At 39.2% G+C, this 19,823-nt stretch overlaps 1 protein-coding gene and 1 non-coding gene across 2 annotated transcripts in view; one reads left to right on the top strand and one right to left on the bottom strand.

Annotated features, from left to right (window-relative positions):
* timd4 (T cell immunoglobulin and mucin domain containing 4) overlaps positions 1 to 19,823 on the bottom strand; it is a 1,098,921-nt gene that overhangs the window by 145,617 nt on the left and 933,481 nt on the right. The window lies entirely within an intron of this gene.
* Positions 10,417 to 10,498, top strand: trnas-uga (transfer RNA serine (anticodon UGA)). The gene has a single exon. It is a non-coding gene; the product is annotated as a tRNA-Ser (tRNA).

A 19,823-nucleotide genomic window follows, 5' to 3' on the forward strand; every position in this document is an offset into this window, starting at 1 on the left:
TCAGGGTTTTGTTCACGAGTGAGGGAAGGACGGAACGTGAGATTGACAGGCGGACTGGTGCAGCGGCAGCAGTAATGCGGTCGATGTACCGGTCCGTTGCGGTGAAGAAGGAGCTGAGCCGAAAGGCAAAGCTCTTGATGTACCAGTCAATCTACTGGTTCCTACTCTCACCTATGGTCATGAGCTTTGGGTCATGACTGAAAGGACAAGATCTCGGATACAAGCGGCCGAAATGAGTTTCCTTCGAAGGGTAGCAGGGCACACTCTTATGGATAGGGTGAGGAGCTCTGTCAACCGGGAGGAGTTCCGAGTGGAGCTGCTGCTCCTCCACATTGAGAGGAGTTAGCTGAGGTGGCTCGGGCATCTGTTTCGGATGCCTCCTGGATGCCAACCTAGGGAGGTGTTCCAGGCATATCCCACAGGGAGGAGGCCTCGGGGAAGACCCAGGACATGCTGGACTATGTCTCTCGGCTGGCCTGGGAACGCTTCAGGGTACCTCCCTGGAGGAAGTGTCTGGGGAGAGGGAAGTCTGGGGTTCTCTCCTAAGACTGCTGCCCCCTTGACCCGGTCCGGGAAAAGCGGCAGAAAGTAAATAAATGAATGATGAATGTATTTTGTCTTTGCTAAGTTGACAGTACCTATTTTTTATTTTTATTAATATTATCATCATTATTGTTGTTGTTATTATTAAAGTTATTTTGCAAGATTCTTTTATTCAGCTTAATGTGCATTTTAGAGACATAATTAGGTTAATTAAGGTAAAGATTGATTAGGCAATGGCAAACACTGAAATACAGTTATTTGTCCTGAAATATATAATTTCTTAAGGGGACTAATAATATTTATCTTTTAAAAAGCATATAAAGTGCTTTTATTTCAGCCAAACTAAAAATTAAAAAAAGATTTTCTCCAGAAGATGAAAACAAATAATATTTTGTTAAACATCACTTGATAAATATTTGAAAAATAATTAAAACTTCACTAATAATAGTCCCTTCAAATCTATTCAGAAATCCATAAAACAAACTATTTCTCACTCACAGATTTCATATATTTATAAATATTACAAATATTTGATTAAATCACTGTTCGCATTAAAAATTGAAGGAGTTCCCATGTTATTAATGTAACTGCAGCACCTCCTAAATCCTTTATGCATTTGTATGGCCATGCTAGTAAATGTGTGTTCACTTCACTCCCATTAGCTGCACACTGCAGGTGTTTTGACAGCTGTCAGATTTATGCTCTGTTTGTTGCTCTGCTGAAATTGTTCGTTTCCTCTGGATGACACGTTCGCCGTGCCTCTATATTTATATATCACAGCACATGCATCACAAGACCTTGCATGAGAATACCAGGATGTCACACAGACTTCTGTTTCTATCTTAGTCCTTCTGTTTTCACTGCTGTCGGTGGAAATGGTGAAGTCATACCCTCTAAATACACACTGTAAAATGCTTTGATTTAGAATTAGACAGCTTTGCTAGAAAATATATTTCAGTCTACTTAAAAATAGTCATGTTTAATCACTGTTAATCACAGTCTTCACTGTAAAAAATTTTTTGCTACGTACAATTGTTGTCCCAAACAAATTGATGAAGTTAATTTAATCGTTTTTACAAAGTTAAGTTAACTGAACATGAAACAATTAAGTTGTTACAAAATAGCTTAAGAATTGTGTTGTTTTAACTCATTTTAAATAAGGAGTTGAAACAAGCAGCAAAGGTTATTTTCTGAGAGTTCAAAATAAAGATTATTTATTATTTAAACTTTTGACCCATGGAAGCTTTTCATTCTCTAAAACATTCTTTACAGTGGAAAATGTTCTTCATACTATGAAAAAGAATAGTTCTGTAATAATCTTTTCACTTAAAGGTTATTTGTGGAATTAAAAATGTTCTCCGTATACATTACCTGACAAAAAGTCTTGTTGCCTGTCCAAGTTTAAGAAACAGCAACTAATAAACTGCCAACTATTCCAGCATATGTTTCACAGAGCTGCAACTCAGTACTAAGAAACACCCATACAAGATAGTCAATTTAGTTTATTCGATTTACCTACATACATAGATATATGAATAATGCATTATAAAGTATCTAATGTAGCTACTCGCTGGTTATTAAAACAGCACACTTCCCAAATACTACACTGTGAAAAGTAAAGCATAAACAAACAAACAAACCAAATGTTTTACACAGACACAATCAAAAGGACATCAAAATATATAATAATATACAAACAAGGTTTCATTTACTGTGTTGGCCTGATAACCAGCAGTACAATACGCAGGAGCATTTACAGGTGCCTGCATTGAGATCTCACTATGCTGTCCCAACAAACTTTCGCAGGTTAAATCAATCAAAGGGGATCATGTGACCTCAGACTCAAGCCAATTGGAAACAAGGAAATTTATAACATAAACCAATACACTTTCAATTAATAAAATACAAAAACAATAAACCAAAAATACAAGCTGACCGATCAGCATCAGCTACATCTAAGTATCTAAAAAAAAGTAACAAATATATGCACAAATTATGCTAAGTTATATAAAATTAGTTGTGATTTAAATAAATAAGAATTTAGTTGTTTTAATATCTTATTGTATGTCTTAACATTCATGTACTTTAGACAATACAATTTTATGCAAATACATTTTAAATGTTTTTAATTTAGCATTTAATATTTTTATGGATGCATTTTCAATACATATATACTTTTTGATATTTACTAGTAGGTGCAGGACACTATAGTTAATTTACATAAGTGAGGAAAGGAAAATAAAATAAACTGTGACATATAATACCAAAAACACTCATCATGCATTGCATTAAAAACTGAAAGCAAGTGAAAAAGCGCGTCTAGAAAAATATTGAAGTTCAGGTTTGATGAATCTGATTTACTGCAGAGACTACAGGTTGATATTGAGGCCCAATAAAATGTCAATAGTTGTCTAAATCTTTTCAATCTAATAGTCATAATTATTTTTACATTTACTGTAATTTATTACATGCTGTACATTTCTATCAAAGTTATCAACATTCATTTGTTCAGGCGAATAAACTGTGATGATGTGAGAAAGTGTCTGAATTTCTTGACTATCAAATAAATGTTAGCTGATGTATTTTTCTGTGACTTTACCATATATGGGTGCTGTGCTCTCACTGTGAAATAGGCCTGTTTGGTTTTTCCTGACACCTTTATTTTTAAGAATGTACTTGCTGTTCCTTTGTAATTATTTGTGAAATGTGCTTGTGATTCCTGTGTGAAAATTGTGTCCATTTTTCCTGTCAGTGGGTTTTTACAGTCTTGTGCTGTGCCAGGAGCCAGCAGGTGGTCCACGGTTGAGCCAGAAAACAGCCACTGTTGCAGGACACAGAAGGAGCCAGAAGCTTCTCTCGCTCCTCAAACACATCCAGCTGCCCAACGACACGTCGGAAGTGGGAGAGGAAAATTGGCAAAATAAATTCATTTGTGTCAGTTTTCCTGCTCCACTGTTGCCCACACACATGCTGGGGGTCACAGGCAAAGCCCTACATTTGAACCATGAACAATAAACAATGTGGAGCAGAGAAACAACTGTGATTGTAGTTTCTGCCAAAATAATAAAGTGGAGCAGAGTGTGTGTGTGTGTGTGTGTGTGTGTGTGTGTGTGTGTGTGTGTGTGTGTGTGTGTGTGTGTGCGTGTGTGTGTGTGTGTGTGTGCGTGTGTGTGCGTGTGTGTGTGTGTGTGTGTGTGTGTGTGTGTGTGTGTGTGTGTGTAAGAGAGAGAGGTTTAACAAAACCTTTAATTCAATTTTTTAAAAAGACAATTCCTTACTTTAACAACTCTCATAATAAGCATATAATTTACAATTTCAAAAACAAAAACCCCTCGTGAACAGTGCACAAAACATCTTTCACACATCACAATTCGCTGGAAAGCAATTCATTATTTACAAGTTTGTAGTATACAAATTCAATTTTAAGTCTATTAGCTACCAATTTCATAAAAATCACTTCAGCATTAACATTACAGAAATGTCCAGAGACCATGATTAGGATTTTTCCTTGTCATTCACATTTTTGCTGTCCCAATCAAATAATACAACAGACATTTTATTCTTTTTTCTGAATAATTATATTTCACACCACCTATAAAAACTTCATTTGAGAAAACCTCACCAAAATCATGAAACTATTTTTTTAAGAACCTCAAAGAGACCTTCCAACCTTTTGCATGTTAAAAACAAATGCTCTAAGTTTTCTTCTTCCCCTTCTTCCCCCTTGTTCTTTATGCTTTCTAGTAAAACTTGATAAAAGTCATTTCCTAATAAGTTCCAAAAAGTCTTATAAACTCTGCGGGCAATCCATCAATTCCTGGGAACGACCATTTGATAATTGACTCATTGCTTCTGTAATCTCTTGAAATAATATTGGATTATCCAAGGATTTTCTTTGTTCATTTGAAAATTTCGGTAGATCACTCAGCAAGTCCAAGGCACATTCATGATCACAAATCTCAGTTCCATACAAATCCTTATAAAATTTGAGTATCTGCTTCTTGATTTCTACTGGATCAGACGGTATGACTTGATTAGGACAGTAAAGATGAAACATTTGTTTTTGTTGAACACTTTTTCTTTTCAAGATTAAAAAAGTATGAAGTAGGTGCATCCATGTCCTTCATCGAACAAATCCTCACTCTTATTAAAGCTATTCAAATGTTCATTTGGGCACTACCATCATTACTGTTGACAAGAGTATTCTTCAGGGCTTGTATATTTCTTTTTGAAAGTTTTTGTATTGCTACCTTTGTCTTAGAAGTAGAAAGTGAGCTGTAATTTTGACAAAATATTTGAATATTTGCCTTACCAACCTCCCACCACATATACCTTTTTCAAAAGAACCCTTTTTTAGCCCCCAAACATTCCAAAAATATTTAAACTTCTCACAAAATAAAATATCATTTAGCAATTTGGTATTAAAATGGCAAAAATAATATGTTTTTTTTTTTTTTCATTTTTTAAACCAAATAATATCAAATGATAATCCAACATGGTAATATCCAACAGGTAAAATAGAGACATCTGTAATTTATTATTCCATTCTTTACCTATATAAAAACGATCTAACCTAGCTCCACTGACCCCATTATTAGACACTTTAAGCCATATATACTGTTTAATTCCTGTATTTCTTCTTCTCCAAATATCTATTCATTTAAACCTTTTTAAAATATTTAATAAAACAACAGCTGATTCATGGTGAGGTTCTTTTCCATTTCCATCAATGATAAAATCAATAGTGCAATTCCAGTCGCCTCCATTGATAGTACAAACATTGTCATCAATTTTCTGAATGGCATTTTTTACCTTTAAAAATTGTTGTACACACTCTGGCCCATTATTAGGTGCATAAACATTTATTAAATTAAACACATACCTTTCATATTCAATCTTTGGAAAAAATAATTGCTATGCCAGCACTTGTATTTGTTCTATCACTTAAAATAATTTTCCCCTTACACCAACCATTCCACTCTAATTCGTTATCTGTAGTAGTGAGTGAGTAATGAGTTTCTTATAAGAGCGCTACATTTATTTCATTAACTTTAAATAACTTTGATACCATTGCCAATTTATTTCTATCTCTGCCCCATTTATATTTAAAGAGCCCACCCTCAACAGCTCAATAGAAAAGAGTGAAAAGATGGAGAACAGAAAAAGAAAGAAAAGGCAAAAAGTCCCATTTACCTAGCATGCATTACACATTTGATCTTGTTTTCTTTTTGGAGACATTTGCTTTTTTTCTCAACCTTGTTAACAATTTCCTCAACCTGAATCTTTTCTGTGTGCTTAAAGCATCATAACTAACATTTTTTGCCACACTTTTACTAAGCGGATGAATTTGTCATTATCAGAAAATAAATCATTGATTTCAAAAACTCTACCAAAGGTTTCGTCCAGAAAATTATTTATGTCCTGCAATGTGTATACATCATCCACATTTCCACACTGTGATCCAATTTCGGATATATCTGATAATGAATCATCATCTCCTATCTCCATACCAGCATCTGTACATGTTTCAACCATATTGGCCATTTCAAATACCTCATCGGAAGCCTTTTCAACACTAATCAAAGTTCCATCATCACTTTTGGATTTTCACCAGATTCAACCACTTAATCAATTCGACTTTCAGTAATATCAACATTACTTGTACTCATCATCTGAGGTTCAACTTAAGTATGCATAACCTCAGATGTAGAACTGCCACTTTCTCCAGCAGTAGAAATACTAGGCCTCACTTCCAAAACATTAATCTGGGCTTTACGTGGACATAAATCTCTTTTGTGCCCTGTGTCCCCGCACTCAAAGCACTTCATGCTTCCAGTATTCGCATAAATAACAAATGCTTTTCCTTCATGCATGACTCTGAAAGATATGTCTAACTCGTACTAACTCGACTCATTCAAGAACATAAATGCCTGGCGTCTAAAAGACATCACATTTCAAAGGAGCGTTTTTACATCCCAACGGAATAATCTTTATCTTACTAGCCAGTTTTCCATATCTTAACAGAGCTTTCTCAATTTCCTCATTTGGAATAAACGGAGGCACGTTAGAAACCGTGACTTTAGTCGTTGGAGTAACAAGCTGTAAAATAATAAGTAAGTTGCCACTTACCACAATTCCATCTCTTATCAAACAATTTACGAGCTCCTCTTTCTCGACGAAAACCACAACAGCTTTATTCATCCGCAATGCCGAAGTAATGTTTTCATATCCAACTTTTTCCCTGATCGCTACCAGCACATCCTCAACAGTAACTCCCTGCGCTGGCACACACCTTACTCCATGGTGAAGCAACACAGGTGGCGCTACCCCCTCGGAGATATACGCCTCAAATCTCACAAAAAACAAAAGAAACAAAACTAAATAAAATATTTTTATACATGTCAATTGAAAACAAAAAAAAAATGTAAAGTTTAGGCGTGAAGAAAACACCAATTCAGTCAAACTCTCCCCATTATCACCCTCACACGCACCCCAAACACTCCCAGCATGCACCAAGAGAGCGAGAGAGGTTAAATAATACTTTAATTTAACAAGTACTTACATTGCTAATTTTTAAAAAATCATCTCAGATACATTCAAAAACTAACAAATTTTAAAAATTTTATACCAAAAGATCATCATGTCAAACACATAGAACCTCATTAATACACCAGCTTTCATAAAACCCAGTTACATTATTTGTTAAGCGGTAATACGCAAATTCAAGTTTTATTCTCGCTGCCTCCAAATACAGAAGCATTATTTCAAGATCAGTTGCCATCAAACCCATACCTTTTTTTTTAGTTTTCCATAATGCTAATTTTGCTGTACCTAATAAATAATTCAAAAAACTTATTTTCCTTCTTTTTATAAACCTATATTTCACTCCACCTATAAATACTTTATCTGAAAGATCTTCTTTAAACCTCTGAAACCATATTCTAAGTAATTCAAACAAATTACCTAGTCTATTACATTTTAAAAAAACAAGTGCTCTAGATCTTCTCTCTCATCACAAAACCAACTCTGTTTGTTTTCCTACAGGGAGTTTATACAGGGTCCTCCTTACAAGGAAATATGGACCCAACAATCCTCTCCATTTTGAAACTTTGTTTCCTTGGTGACTTTTGGTGTACTACTTTCACTGTTGCATAGTATAGTGTCTTCTTTGAAGTGTTATCCAGATTATGGAGTTGAGGAGTCTTTAAATTTAATATTGAGTCCATGGTTTCTTCTTGATTCTCATCAGAAGTTTGCAAAGAAATACCGATCCTTGGGAAATCTTTAATGTCACTCCAGTCTAATAACTTTTCACTTGTCATGATTTTTCCATAATAGTTTTGTAATGCCACAGTAATTTCCGTAAAAAATTTTTCCCGCAAGTCTTTTTGATTTTAAACCAGTCACTTCCATAATGGTTTGCACAGATTTCCATTTCTTGTTATTCATTAGGTGTCCCAGCTTTACAATCCCCTTCTTCTGCATATATGCCTGTACACTTACTGAGGATAAAAGTCTTGTTTGAATCATGCTATTAAAAAACAAAGGTTCTTCAGGAGCCCAGAGTGTGAAATTGTATGTCTCTTACCACCTTTAAAACATTACGAAACAGACAAAACATCAGATGAAAAACTTGAAATGGTAAAAAAATTACTGATGCCCGGACCCAGTGTTCACCACTCCAGAAAAAAACTGACCAGCTTCATCTGTATTTCACATATAATATCCTCAGGTGGATCCAGAATTATACATCTGTGCCACAGTGTAAAAGCTACCAGATTATTGGCGACCTGTACTCTTCCTCTGTATGACAACTGTGGTAATAGCGGTTCCCATTTAGACAATCCGGCATATACCTTGTTCCGCATACCCTCCCAATTCTTCATTAGATATTTATCACTACCTATAAAAACTCCTAAAACTTTAATCCCATCCTTACTCCATTTCAAACCCCCTGGTAACTTCAGATGTTGAGTATTTGCAAACTGAATAGCTCAGTTAGTAGTGCATTAGACTTTTAATTTGAGGGTCAAGGGTTCAAGTCCTTGTTTGGGCGAAGGACTCATTCATTACCTGTGTTTCCAATAAAGCAATCGAGCCAAGGCCAGTCGTGTTTCCACTGACATTTCTGGAGCCAGCACCTGGCCTTTTTTGGCCCGCCGTTTACCTTGGGCCAAAGAGGGCCAGCTGGGGCGGAGTGAAAGGAGAGGCGGACACTAGTTCTCTGATAACACAGGAGTACATGCGCCAAATAAATAAATAAGGGAAAGAAAAAATCAAGCCTTATAGGCTGGGGTCTTTTTGCGTATGATCACCCTTATGATTTCCTTAATAAATGTAAGGCTTTTGCATAAAATAACAGTTTGCACGTTTAGATGCCTGTATGTAAATATGAGACCAAGCAAAAGCTGCGAACGGCTTTTTCTCTTTTTCTTTTTTTTTCTCGAAGATAATACACAATATGAATACAACAGAAAGACATAAAACTAAACAAATTTTGTGTCCACATTTGTTAGCTTAAAACAATAGTCAAATCTTGATAAAAAAATAAAATAAATCTTGAAATAATATTAAGAATTACAAATATCGGACCTAATAAAATTGCATTAAACAAATAAACCAATATAAAACAAAGGCTAGCTATAACAATTTAGTTATACACTACATAAATCAAACTGTTTTAAAGCGCTTTATTAGTGATGTAGTTATGTACTGAAATACTTAACACTTTCCTTAAGATCACAGAATAATATGCAACATCTTTAAATAGGAGGAAAAAATTGTCAGCTATTACCTATTGATATGTTCACCTATTAAGTGCCATATAGCCTATAAGGAAAAGTAATATGTTTCAGCATTTGGGCTGAATGTTTGACAGCGTCTATCAAAATGAGGATGTTATAAAATACATTTTCTACCGAGTTATTAACAGAATTTCTGTGGTGTTAAATTTTTGATTGCATTTTGATTTGCATTTCCTGTGCTGGCGAGACCACTCGATGTTTGATACTAACATTCGGTCGGCAAATAAATCAATCTGATGAATAAGAACATATAGGCCTGTGCGTATAGACATGTTGTACAGTAATGTGTCAATGTTTGTTTCGGTTATCTTCATTTTAATGGTTTCGTGATGATGCGATGGTGTGCTTAATCTGCCTGGTTCCCGCTGAAGTGGGCGGGTTGTGTGACGTTTGATTCAGGGGATGTTCAGGGGACGGGTTTGCAAGACACGCTGCGAGATACTTGCTTGACAGTGGAAAAGCGACATAATTTCGGACTCACTGCTCAACCTCCCGGGTGATTGGCCCAAACCCGATAAAAGCCCTGGCTCACACTGGCCCGACAGTTGAAATGCTGCTAATGTCATGAACCTTGTCATGCTTTAATATCACTTGGTGGCTGTCCATTGGGGTGTGGCCCAATGCGGAAGCACATTAATTTGATTTCAGATCATCAGCTTGTGAGAAAAGAGTGCCTATAAAGTTAGCTGAGTGTGTTAGATTAGAGAGTCGTGCTGTCTCTGCTTCCCAGAGACTGTACGCAAAAGTTGCACAAGAGATAGTGCGGCTTGCTCTACCCTTGTTGAGCCCGTAATTTTGTTGTGTGTCAGCAGGACAAAGAAAGACGGCGATGGATTAGAAATCCATTGGGGTTTCCCTGCGCAGATCGAACAGTGATCTGTACTCTGTGTTGTGGCCAGAGAATCCCCAGTTTTAATGCCGGTCACAGCAGCGTGTACCTGATAACCGAAAGCCAAGCTTGGCTGACTTTTTGTCACCTCAGGCCATCGGCTGGATTTCTCATACCAACCTCTGCTGTATCTAGTGTTGACCACATGCAGCCAAGAGAGCGGATGAACAGCTGCCAGGTGTAGTTGTGGCCGAGAGGTTAAGGCGATGGACTTGAAATCCATTGGGGTATCCCCGTGCAGGTTTGAACCCTGCCGACTGCGTTGGTTGGCACTTATGAAATTTGGACAGTTCTTTGTAGCACATTTCTCTGAATTCAGATCAAGCTTTTAATCAGAGGGTCCAGGGTTCAAGTCCCTGTTCAGGCGAAGGACTGTCTCATCGTCAGGAATCTCGTCATGCTTTAATATCACTTGGTGGCTGTCCATTGGGATGTGGCCCAATGCGGGAGCACATTAATTTAATTTCAGATCATCAGCTTGAGAGAAAAGAGTGCCTATGAAGTAAGCTGAGTGTGTTAGATTAGAGAGTCGTGCTGTCTCTGCTTCCCAGAGAATGTACGCAAAAGTTGCAGAAGAGATAGTGCGGCTTGCTCTACCCTTGTTGAGCCCGTGTTTTGTTGCCAAATCAGCAGGCAAGAGAAAGAAGTTATCTGTAGTCATGGCCGAGTGGTTAAGGAGGCGCACTATAAATCCATTGGGATTTTCCTGCGCAGGTTTGAATCCTGTCGACTACGCCACATTGCATGTCCACAATGTTGTTCTCTTTTTTTTAAATTCTCCTGTGCGTAAACGCAGTCCTCCTCTGCATCTCACAAACAAGCCCCTGTCCCTTAGTGACCAAGCAGCTGTGGGTGAGCGACAGTGATTTGCCGTGATCGAACAGTGAACAGTACTCTGTGTTGTGGCCAGAGAAAACCCAGTTTTAATGCCGGTCAAAGCAGCGTGTACCTGTTAACAGAAAGCCAAGCTGGCCTGACTTTTTGTCACCTCATGCCATCGGCTGGATTTCTCATCCCAAAATCTGCTGTATCTAGTGATGACCACATACAGGCAAGACAGCAAATGAACTGCAGCCAGATGTGGTCGTGGCCGAGAGGTTAAGGCAATGGACTTGAAATCTATTGGGGTATCCCCGCGCAGGTTTGAACCCTTCCGACTATGTTGGTTGGCACTTCCGCAATGTGGACATTTCTCTGAATTCAGATCAAACTTTTTATCAGAGGGTCCAGGGTTCAAGTCCCTGTTCGGGCGAAGGACTGGCTCATCGTCAGGAACCTTGTCATGCTTTAATATCACTTGGTGGCTGTCCATTGGGATGTGGCCCAAGGCGGGAGCACATTAATTTGATTTCAGATCATCAGCTTGTGAGAAAAGAGTGCCTATGAAGTTAGCTGAGTGTGTTAGATTAGAGAGTCGTGCTGTCTCTGCTTCCCAGAGACTGTATGCAAAAGTTGCACAAGAGATAGTGCGGCTTGCTCTACCCTTTTTGAGCCCGTGTTTTGTTGCCACGTCAGCAGGACAGAAAAAGAAGACATCTGTAGTCGTGGCCGAGTGGTTAAGGCGATGGATTAGAAATCCATTGGGGTTTCCCTGCGCAGATCGAACAGTGATCAGTACTCTGTGTTGTGGCCAGAGAATCCCCGGTTTTAATGCCGGTCACAGCAGCGTGTACCTGATAACAGAAAGCCAAGCTTGGCTGACTTTTTGTCACCTCAGGCCATCGGCTGGATTTCTCATACCAACATCGGCTGGATTTCTCATACCAACCTCTGCTGTATCTAGTGTTGACCACATGCAGCCAAGAGTGCGGATGAACTGCAACCAGGTGTAGTCGTGGCCGAAAGGTTAAGATGAAAATCCATTGAAATCCATTGGGGTATCCCCGCACAGGTTCGAACTCTGCCGACTACGTTAGTTGGCACTTCCGCAATGTGGACAGTTCCTCGTATCACATTTCTCTGAATTCAGATCAAGCTTTTAATCAGAGGGTCCAGGGTTTAAGTCCCTGTTTGGGCGAAGGACTGTCTCATCGTCAGGAACCTCGTCATGCTTTAATATCACTTGGTGGCTGTCCATTGGGGTGTAGCACATTAATTTAATTTCAGATCATCAGCTTGTGAGAAAAGAGTGCCTATGAAGTTAGCTGAGTGTGTTAGATTAGAGTCGTGCTGTCTCTGCTTCCCAGAGACCGTACGCAAAAGTTGCACAAGAGATAGTGCGGCTTGCTCTACCCTTGTTGAGCCTGTGTTTTGTTGCCACGTCAGCAGGAGAGCGAAAGGAGATAACTGTAGTTGTGGCCGAGTGGTTAAGGTGATTGACAAGAAATCCATTGGGGTTTTCCCACGCAGGTTCAAATCCAGCTGACTATGCCGCTTTGCATGTTCACAATATTGTTCTCTTTTCTTTCAATTCTCCTATCCGTAAACGCAGTCCTCCTCTGCATCTCACAAACAAGCCCCTGTCCCTTAGTGACCAAGCAGCTGTGGGTGAGAGACAGTGGTTTGCAATCAGCTGGATTTCTCACCCCAACCTCTGCTGTAAAGCCACATCCATCCAAGAGAGCGGATGGGCTGCAGCCAGGTGTAGTCATGGCTGAGAGGTTAAGGCGATGGACGTGAAATCCTTTGGGGTGACCCTGCGCAGGTTCGAACCCAGTCATCTATGTTGGTTGTCACTTCCACAACTTGTATAGTTCTTTTTTGCACATTTCTAACAGAAATACCATTCTTTTCTGCATCTCGCAAACAAGCCAATGTCCCTTTTTGTCTGGGTAGCTGCAGTGTAAGTCAGTGGTCTGCCATGATAGGATAGTGGTCAGTCATCTGCGTTGTGATTGCAGCAACCCTGGTTTGAATCTGAATCACAGCAACTTGTTCCTGCTAACCGTAAATAATGCATGGGCTGCTTTTTACAACCTCAGGCCATTAACTGGATTCTCCCACAATCTGTGCTGTGTTCAATGTTGCCCACATCCAGCTAAGAAAGTCACTAGCCGCGTTTCCACTATCGCGAGCGAGCCAGGGCGAGCCAAGGCCAGTGTGGTTTCCACTGTCACTTCCGGGGCCTAATCGGGCCAAAGCGGGGCTTTCTTGGGGCCTTTTTCGGCCCGCCGAATACCTTGGGCCAAGGAGAGCCAGCTGGGGGTTCGGGGCGGAGTGAAAGAAGAGGCGGGCAGTTTTCTGATCGCACATGAGTACATGTGCCAAACAAATAAAGAATAAGGGAAAGAAAACATCTAGCCCTATAGTCTGGGGTCTTTTTGCGTATGATCACCCTTATGTTGCCCTTTTAAATGTAAGGCTGCTGCATAAAATAATAAAGTAGTTTTATATTATAGTGACATTGCTGCGTCCTCCTTTATGTTTCAATAACGCATAATTATCTTTACACCATATTAAAGACACAGCAGACAGTAAAGGTTTTCGAGAGTTTTTGTCAAGTTTAAAATGTTTGTTTGTGCGCGTTTAGATGCCTACCTGTATGTGTGTGTGAGACCGGGCAAAAGCGCTCCTTCACAGCGCTGTTATGCCGCGAGCGGCTTTTTTCTTTACTTATTTTGGAGATAAAACAGTATAAATACAACAGAAAGTATAAATAAAACAAAATAAACAAAAGCTAGCTATAACAATGTAGGTAGCCTATATACAATACATAAATCAAACCGTTTTAAAGCCACATAAAGCCTAACTTTCATTTTACAAAGACCTGTCTGAAAAAAAAGATTCTAGATATTTTCTAAAAACAAAACACCGGAGAAGGTTTGAAATATTTATATAAAGTAAACATTTATATAGGTAAATATTTAGGCTATAAAGTATTTGGATACGTTGATATTAATCAAATCGCGCAAACAGAGCATGGTGAAAGCAGAATCTAGTCTATACCTTTTTCTGTCACTCCTGTGCTGCGCTCGCTGCTTTAAACGCACCGGGAGAAAGCCCAAACACAAAATGTGTTCTATATCCTCAAACAACTGTTTATGTTTTTATATGAGGTGGTTAAATTTATAAATGAAACTTTAAATGAAGAGCTTTAGTGAATAGCTGCCGAGCGCAACAAATATGGCTATATTTTATTAGGCTTCTCGCTCTTGTGCTGAAAACTTAACACGGCGTCTATCAAAACGAGGATGTTATAAAATACATGCCATATCGAGTTATAAAGGAGAATTTCTGTGGCTTTATATTATGGATGTGTGCGCTCTGTGTTGGGTCACTCCTTTAGTGGCGAGAGCACTGATGCACAATGCCAACAGTCGGTCGGCGAGTAAACAAATGTAATGAATGGAAATACACAGGTCTGTGCGTATAGACATTTCATATACTGCTGTGTAACTTGTCGTTTGTTTGTTTCGGTTGTCTTCATTTTAATGGTTTGGTTTCGTGATGATTCTATGGTCTGCTTTATCTGCCTGTCCTGATTCCCGCTGAAGTGGGCGGGTTGTGTGACGTTTGATTCGGGGACGTTCTGTGGGCGGTGTTTGCGTGATGCGCTGTAGGCTACTAGCCTGACAGTGGAAACGCGACATGATTTCAGCCTCATTCCTCAACCTCCCGGGCTATTGGCCTGGCCCGGCCCGGCCCAATTAAAGCCCTGGCTCGCACTGGCCCGATAGTGGAAATGCGGCTACGGGCCTGCCACCACATTTAATCGTGGCCAAGTGTTTAATAACTGTTTAATCCCACTTTGACTAATTCAAGTCCAGTGACTAGCCACAATTTAGCTTTTTTTTTTTTTTTAGCTTTTTTTGTGGTACCTAAATTCTGATGTTGCCTGGAGAAACATTTAATAAATCGACAGCAACATTTTGTATGGCTTCAATGTTGAGGCGAAAAATGGGATTTTATGTTTATTTTTCCAAGTCTCACATTTTCCCCACTCCATCTGCAGCTGAAGAGTTGCTTTATGCACGGCTCCTTTCAAGACTGAAGCTAGCACAGTTCCAAAAGGCCCAGGCAGAATGTGCTTTTGGACCATGGTTTTGGTTACACCCAATTACTTCAAGGTCTTCCATGGTGCAGCTCAGCAGTGGCATGGCATAGCTCTGAAACACCGTTTCCTGGAGGATACTGCTTCTGTGTTTTTACAGGACGCAGGTCTGTGCTGTGATGAGAAAGTGTTGTCATCTGGCAAGGGGGCTTGCAGAGGTCCAACTCAGCAAACAAGTGTGTGTGTGTGTGTGTGTGTACTTGCCTACCTATCTAAGAGGGGACCTTAGTGTTGTTTCACACCCACTAAGAGGGGACCTGGCACCAAAAAGGGGACTTTTTTTCATGCCCCCTTTTTGACATGCCTTAAAACATGTTAAAATCAAGTGAAAAGACCTTTGGTGAAGTTTTTTTTTTTTTAAACCTGAATGTGTGTGTGTTTGAGCTCCTTCTCAGCAGTGTCTCTGTAGGCTGGAGCAGGTACTGCATGGGCCTATTCACACACGTCGTTGACACACAGTCCTCTATTGTTTGTGAATGGCTGACGGCCCTGAGAGGCCTGTCTTTTAGGATTTTAAACTCCTCTAAAGTCTTTAAACATAACTTTATTCATCAAGGACATCTTAGATTACAATGGAGCAAAATAATTTCTACATTTTTTTCCATTATTACTTTACTCTAATACTAAATACTGTAGGGCAATTAATATAAACATTTGAAAAGGATAATAAAGCAGCATCAATTAGTTTATTTATGAAATATGCGGTTTACAATGTAATCCTACAGGAATTGGACATTACAAGAAATGTGAGCTCAAAATGGCCAAAGTATGAGTGAATTAGTTAGTATGAGCCCTGGTGCCCTGTTAAATAGCGATGAGCGATGCCTGTTTTATTTATAATTTGTCACAAACCGCAAAGATTCTGAAGCTCAAGAATCAATCATTTCAAAGGTTTTATTGCACAATAAAATTGTTTATTGTAATTCTACTGGTTAGATTAATTGTATTCAGTCATATTATATATTATTTTGGCATATAATAATAAACAATAGGGTTATTTAAATTTGATCAGCCTTTTTTGAATGCTTTGTGTAGTGTATACATGTATGTACGTATGTGTGCGTGTATATATAAATAACTTGCGTTTCAAAATAAAATTACTTAATTTAACTGTTTACTATTAGTTTTAATACTATTTATAATTTTTTATAAACTTGTATAAATATATACAATTAAAAGTAATTTTGGAGTGTATGTCAATAACTGATATTTAACACTGTTCTTACAGAGATATTGAAAAAGTAAAATATTAGTTTTATAATGTCATCCAAACATGTGTCACTCTGTACTATCTAAGGCCCTGTTTACACTAGTGCGTTTTAGTTTTTACATTTTTTGAATGAAAACTATCCGCGTCCACACTAGCGTTTCACGCAGCATTTCTGAACAGCTAATCATCCACACCAAAAAACAGTAATGTTAGGCTCCATTTTGTTATAAGTAAACAGTGAAGATGACGCTCATATATGCAGCACAATGCCTCAACGTTTCTGCTGTCTTTTAAGTCGTTAAAATCAGAATGAAAATAGCAGTTCCTTCATGTTTTTATTTTCAAGATTTTACACTTAGCTGATGATTGATAATAAAGCTAGTTTGGCGTGCTGTCCCGGGAGAGAGCCCTGAGCTTATAAGATCCTCAAGCTCCCATTTCAGTGTCCATGTTGTTGTTTACAGTGAAGGCAGGTCTGCTGTCTTCCAGTAGCATTAAAGTTGTTAAAGTCATGTGATAGGGGCTTGACGAATAAAGGAAGGATACGCAATGGCACAATAGCCCCAATCAGGTAGTGAATCTCAGGAGCCCCGCCTCCATTTTCAGACGTCTCCGTTTTCCCTCATCCACACTGAGACGGAGCAGCAATGTTTTAGAATGAAAACAGCCTCTCCAGCGTTTATAAAACGCTCCGTTTTTGGCACTCAAAAACTTGCATAGCCATAGCAAAACTTATGCGTTTTCAAACTAAAACGCATTAGTGTAAACAGGGCCTTAGAGGGGAAATAGGAGGAAATAGCAGAGTCATGCTCGTGCCCTTGAACTCCAGTGGTTGGGTGTCGGCTGGAGAGGATCAACTGGGCTTCCTTGAGATGGTAGTGGCTGAGGCTGATGTGTGATTTGAAAGCTTCAAAAGACCATTGTCCGAGGGTCTGAATCTGCAGTTGGGAGAGCCCATGGTGGGCTGCTGTGGTGGCTGCCCCAATTCTGAATGAGTGGCTGGACAATGGTTTAGGGTGGAAGACTGAGAGGCGGAGTACTTCTCTTAAATGTTTTTGAAACCAAAAACGTGTTACTGGACAGTTAGCATCATCAGTAAAGAGGGGGGGAGAGGGTTGGGCTCTCGGGCTCTCCAAAGGTGTTAAAAAGCTTGGAAAGGGTGAGTGGGGGAGGGAATGTCAAAAATGTAAATGTAGTGCCCCCTTCAGGTCTGGTCTGTTTTGCTTTGCTTTGCTTGACAAAGAATGAAAGAGTTTCTTTATTCTTCAAAGTCAGATCAGATACGGTGGGGTGGATGGAGGGTTTAAAGTTAGATGTTATTGTTAATTCAGAACATCTTAGATAGCTAAAAAAGCTAGGGTGTACATAGCATCGAGGGTGCGGGCTGTGTGTGTGGAAAGGTATCCTTAGCGTAGTGTGATAAAGCAGGTGGCGTATGGCAATATCATTTCAGAATTGTGTGGGACTGGTGTTAGATTGTGATCCGCCTCTGGAGCCAATCGCCAAAACTTTGTTTTTTGGCTGAAGTCCAAATTTAGCGCCTTAATGGCATGAGAACGCCCCTTATTGATGCATTGGACAGCCGCTTCATTGTCGCAGTTTACGAGGATGCTAGATGCGACCCATTCCTCGCCCCACAAGATAGCCGCTGGGACGATGGGATATAGTTCGAAAAGGGTGGATGATTGTTGGTTCTGAGGAATTTCAAGCATTTGGGGGGGCCATGGTGAAGCGAACCCGCGCCCTTGGTAATATCCCCCGAAACCAACTAAAGGGGCTCAATAAGGAAAATAGATCAGATATGTTGGGGTGGATTGTGAGATTGAAATTTGAGGTTAGTTCAGAACGTCTCAAAACTAAAAAGGCTAGTGTGAAAATGTAATCGGAGTTGGGCTGTGTGAGTGGAATGAATCCTTTGTCAAGAGTGTGAATGTATTGGGTATGGGTGTGGAGAGTAATAGGTTGGATGAGGGTCAGCTTCTGGAGCCGGCAGTCTTGATCTTTGAAATTGAAAAACAAAGAGAATCAGAAATTAAATCTTTACAGCATAATACATGTATGGCAGGCATGAAAATTGTTTTAGCTGATATCCATGTGAGGCATCTTAATAAGGGCATGGGCGACTGCAAGTGGAAGTGCCTTTGTTAATGCATGGTCCGATAGCTTAATTGACACAATGCAATGATGGTAGGGGTGGGCGTCCGTCCCCCCACGGGATGGCAGATGGATGGAGAGCTGAGGATATGGGGTGTGGCTTGTCTGGTGGTCCTGGAAGACTGGTTCCTCTTGAAGACTGAGCAGGTGAAGTGATAGTGAAGTGGAGTTTGAACTTCTATTTATAGCAGTCAAGTGGGAAGTTTGTTTCTTTGCCGTTTTCACGTCCCACTGACTTGCTATTATAAGCTTACATATGATACTTTGTATATCAACACATGAGTCACTGGTGTATACAATTAGATCTCTGTGCTCGATGTGCATAATGTTTTTCAATAGCTGGCTAATATTCACTGGTTGGGTAATAATCTTTCAGAAGTTTAATGGCTATTGGATGTTTTTTTATTATTATTTATTTACTTGTTTTATTTTATTTTATTTTTTTTAAATATATAAACTGCCAACATCAAACTCTGAACTTTATAAGACTTAAAAGCGATGTCACCACACAATTGGCTTTACTTTAATCCATGAATAACGTTTTATTGTAATCTTAACTAAATTCACCAGCGTTTCTGGCCCAATTCTTAATAAGATCTTTGCAACAGAGTCAAGAGAGAGGGTGGGACTATCTCCAATTTTTTAAAACTCATTGAATGGTGACGCTTGTCCTCACAGCAATTGGCTTAAAGGAGTCTCAGTCAGGCCATGCAAAAGGTGCAAAAGCCCGGCGGCCATTTTGTTGATCAAAAATCACCATTGGTTATGACTGTAGCTGTTGCTCTGCTGAACACATTCCAGCAAACAAGCTGTTAAATGATATGGTTCTGTGGATGGGCAGGAGGCAAGTATCTTTAGTTAAAACCATTCTGTTCACGCTGGTCTCGTTATTCAAAAGATTTGTAAATGTTTAGCCTATTTGTTTGGTGTAGTTATTTTGCAAAGCTTCCCTTTGAAGCATGTATGCTATGTACGTTACTGCATATGCACTGCTAGGAGAACGGTGAGGGTTTAGTTTCATTGCAATAGCTTTGGAGTTTTGGCTGTGAACTTGCTGGAGAATAGGGTTGAAGACACAGCAGATGTGTTGTGGAGGCACTTTGAAGTGGAAGGTTTTGGTGTTGTTGTTGATGAAATTGTTGGAGTTGTAGTTGTTTTGAAGTAGTAGTAATAGTAGTAGTAGTAGTTGTTGTTGTTGTTGTTGTTGTTGTTGTTGTTGTTTGTAGCTTTTGT

This window comes from Danio rerio, chromosome 21 (genome assembly GCF_052040795.2).
Source record: "Danio rerio strain M-AB ecotype USA chromosome 21, GRCz13ab, whole genome shotgun sequence".
NCBI classification, from domain to species: Eukaryota; Metazoa; Chordata; class Actinopteri; order Cypriniformes; family Danionidae; genus Danio; species Danio rerio.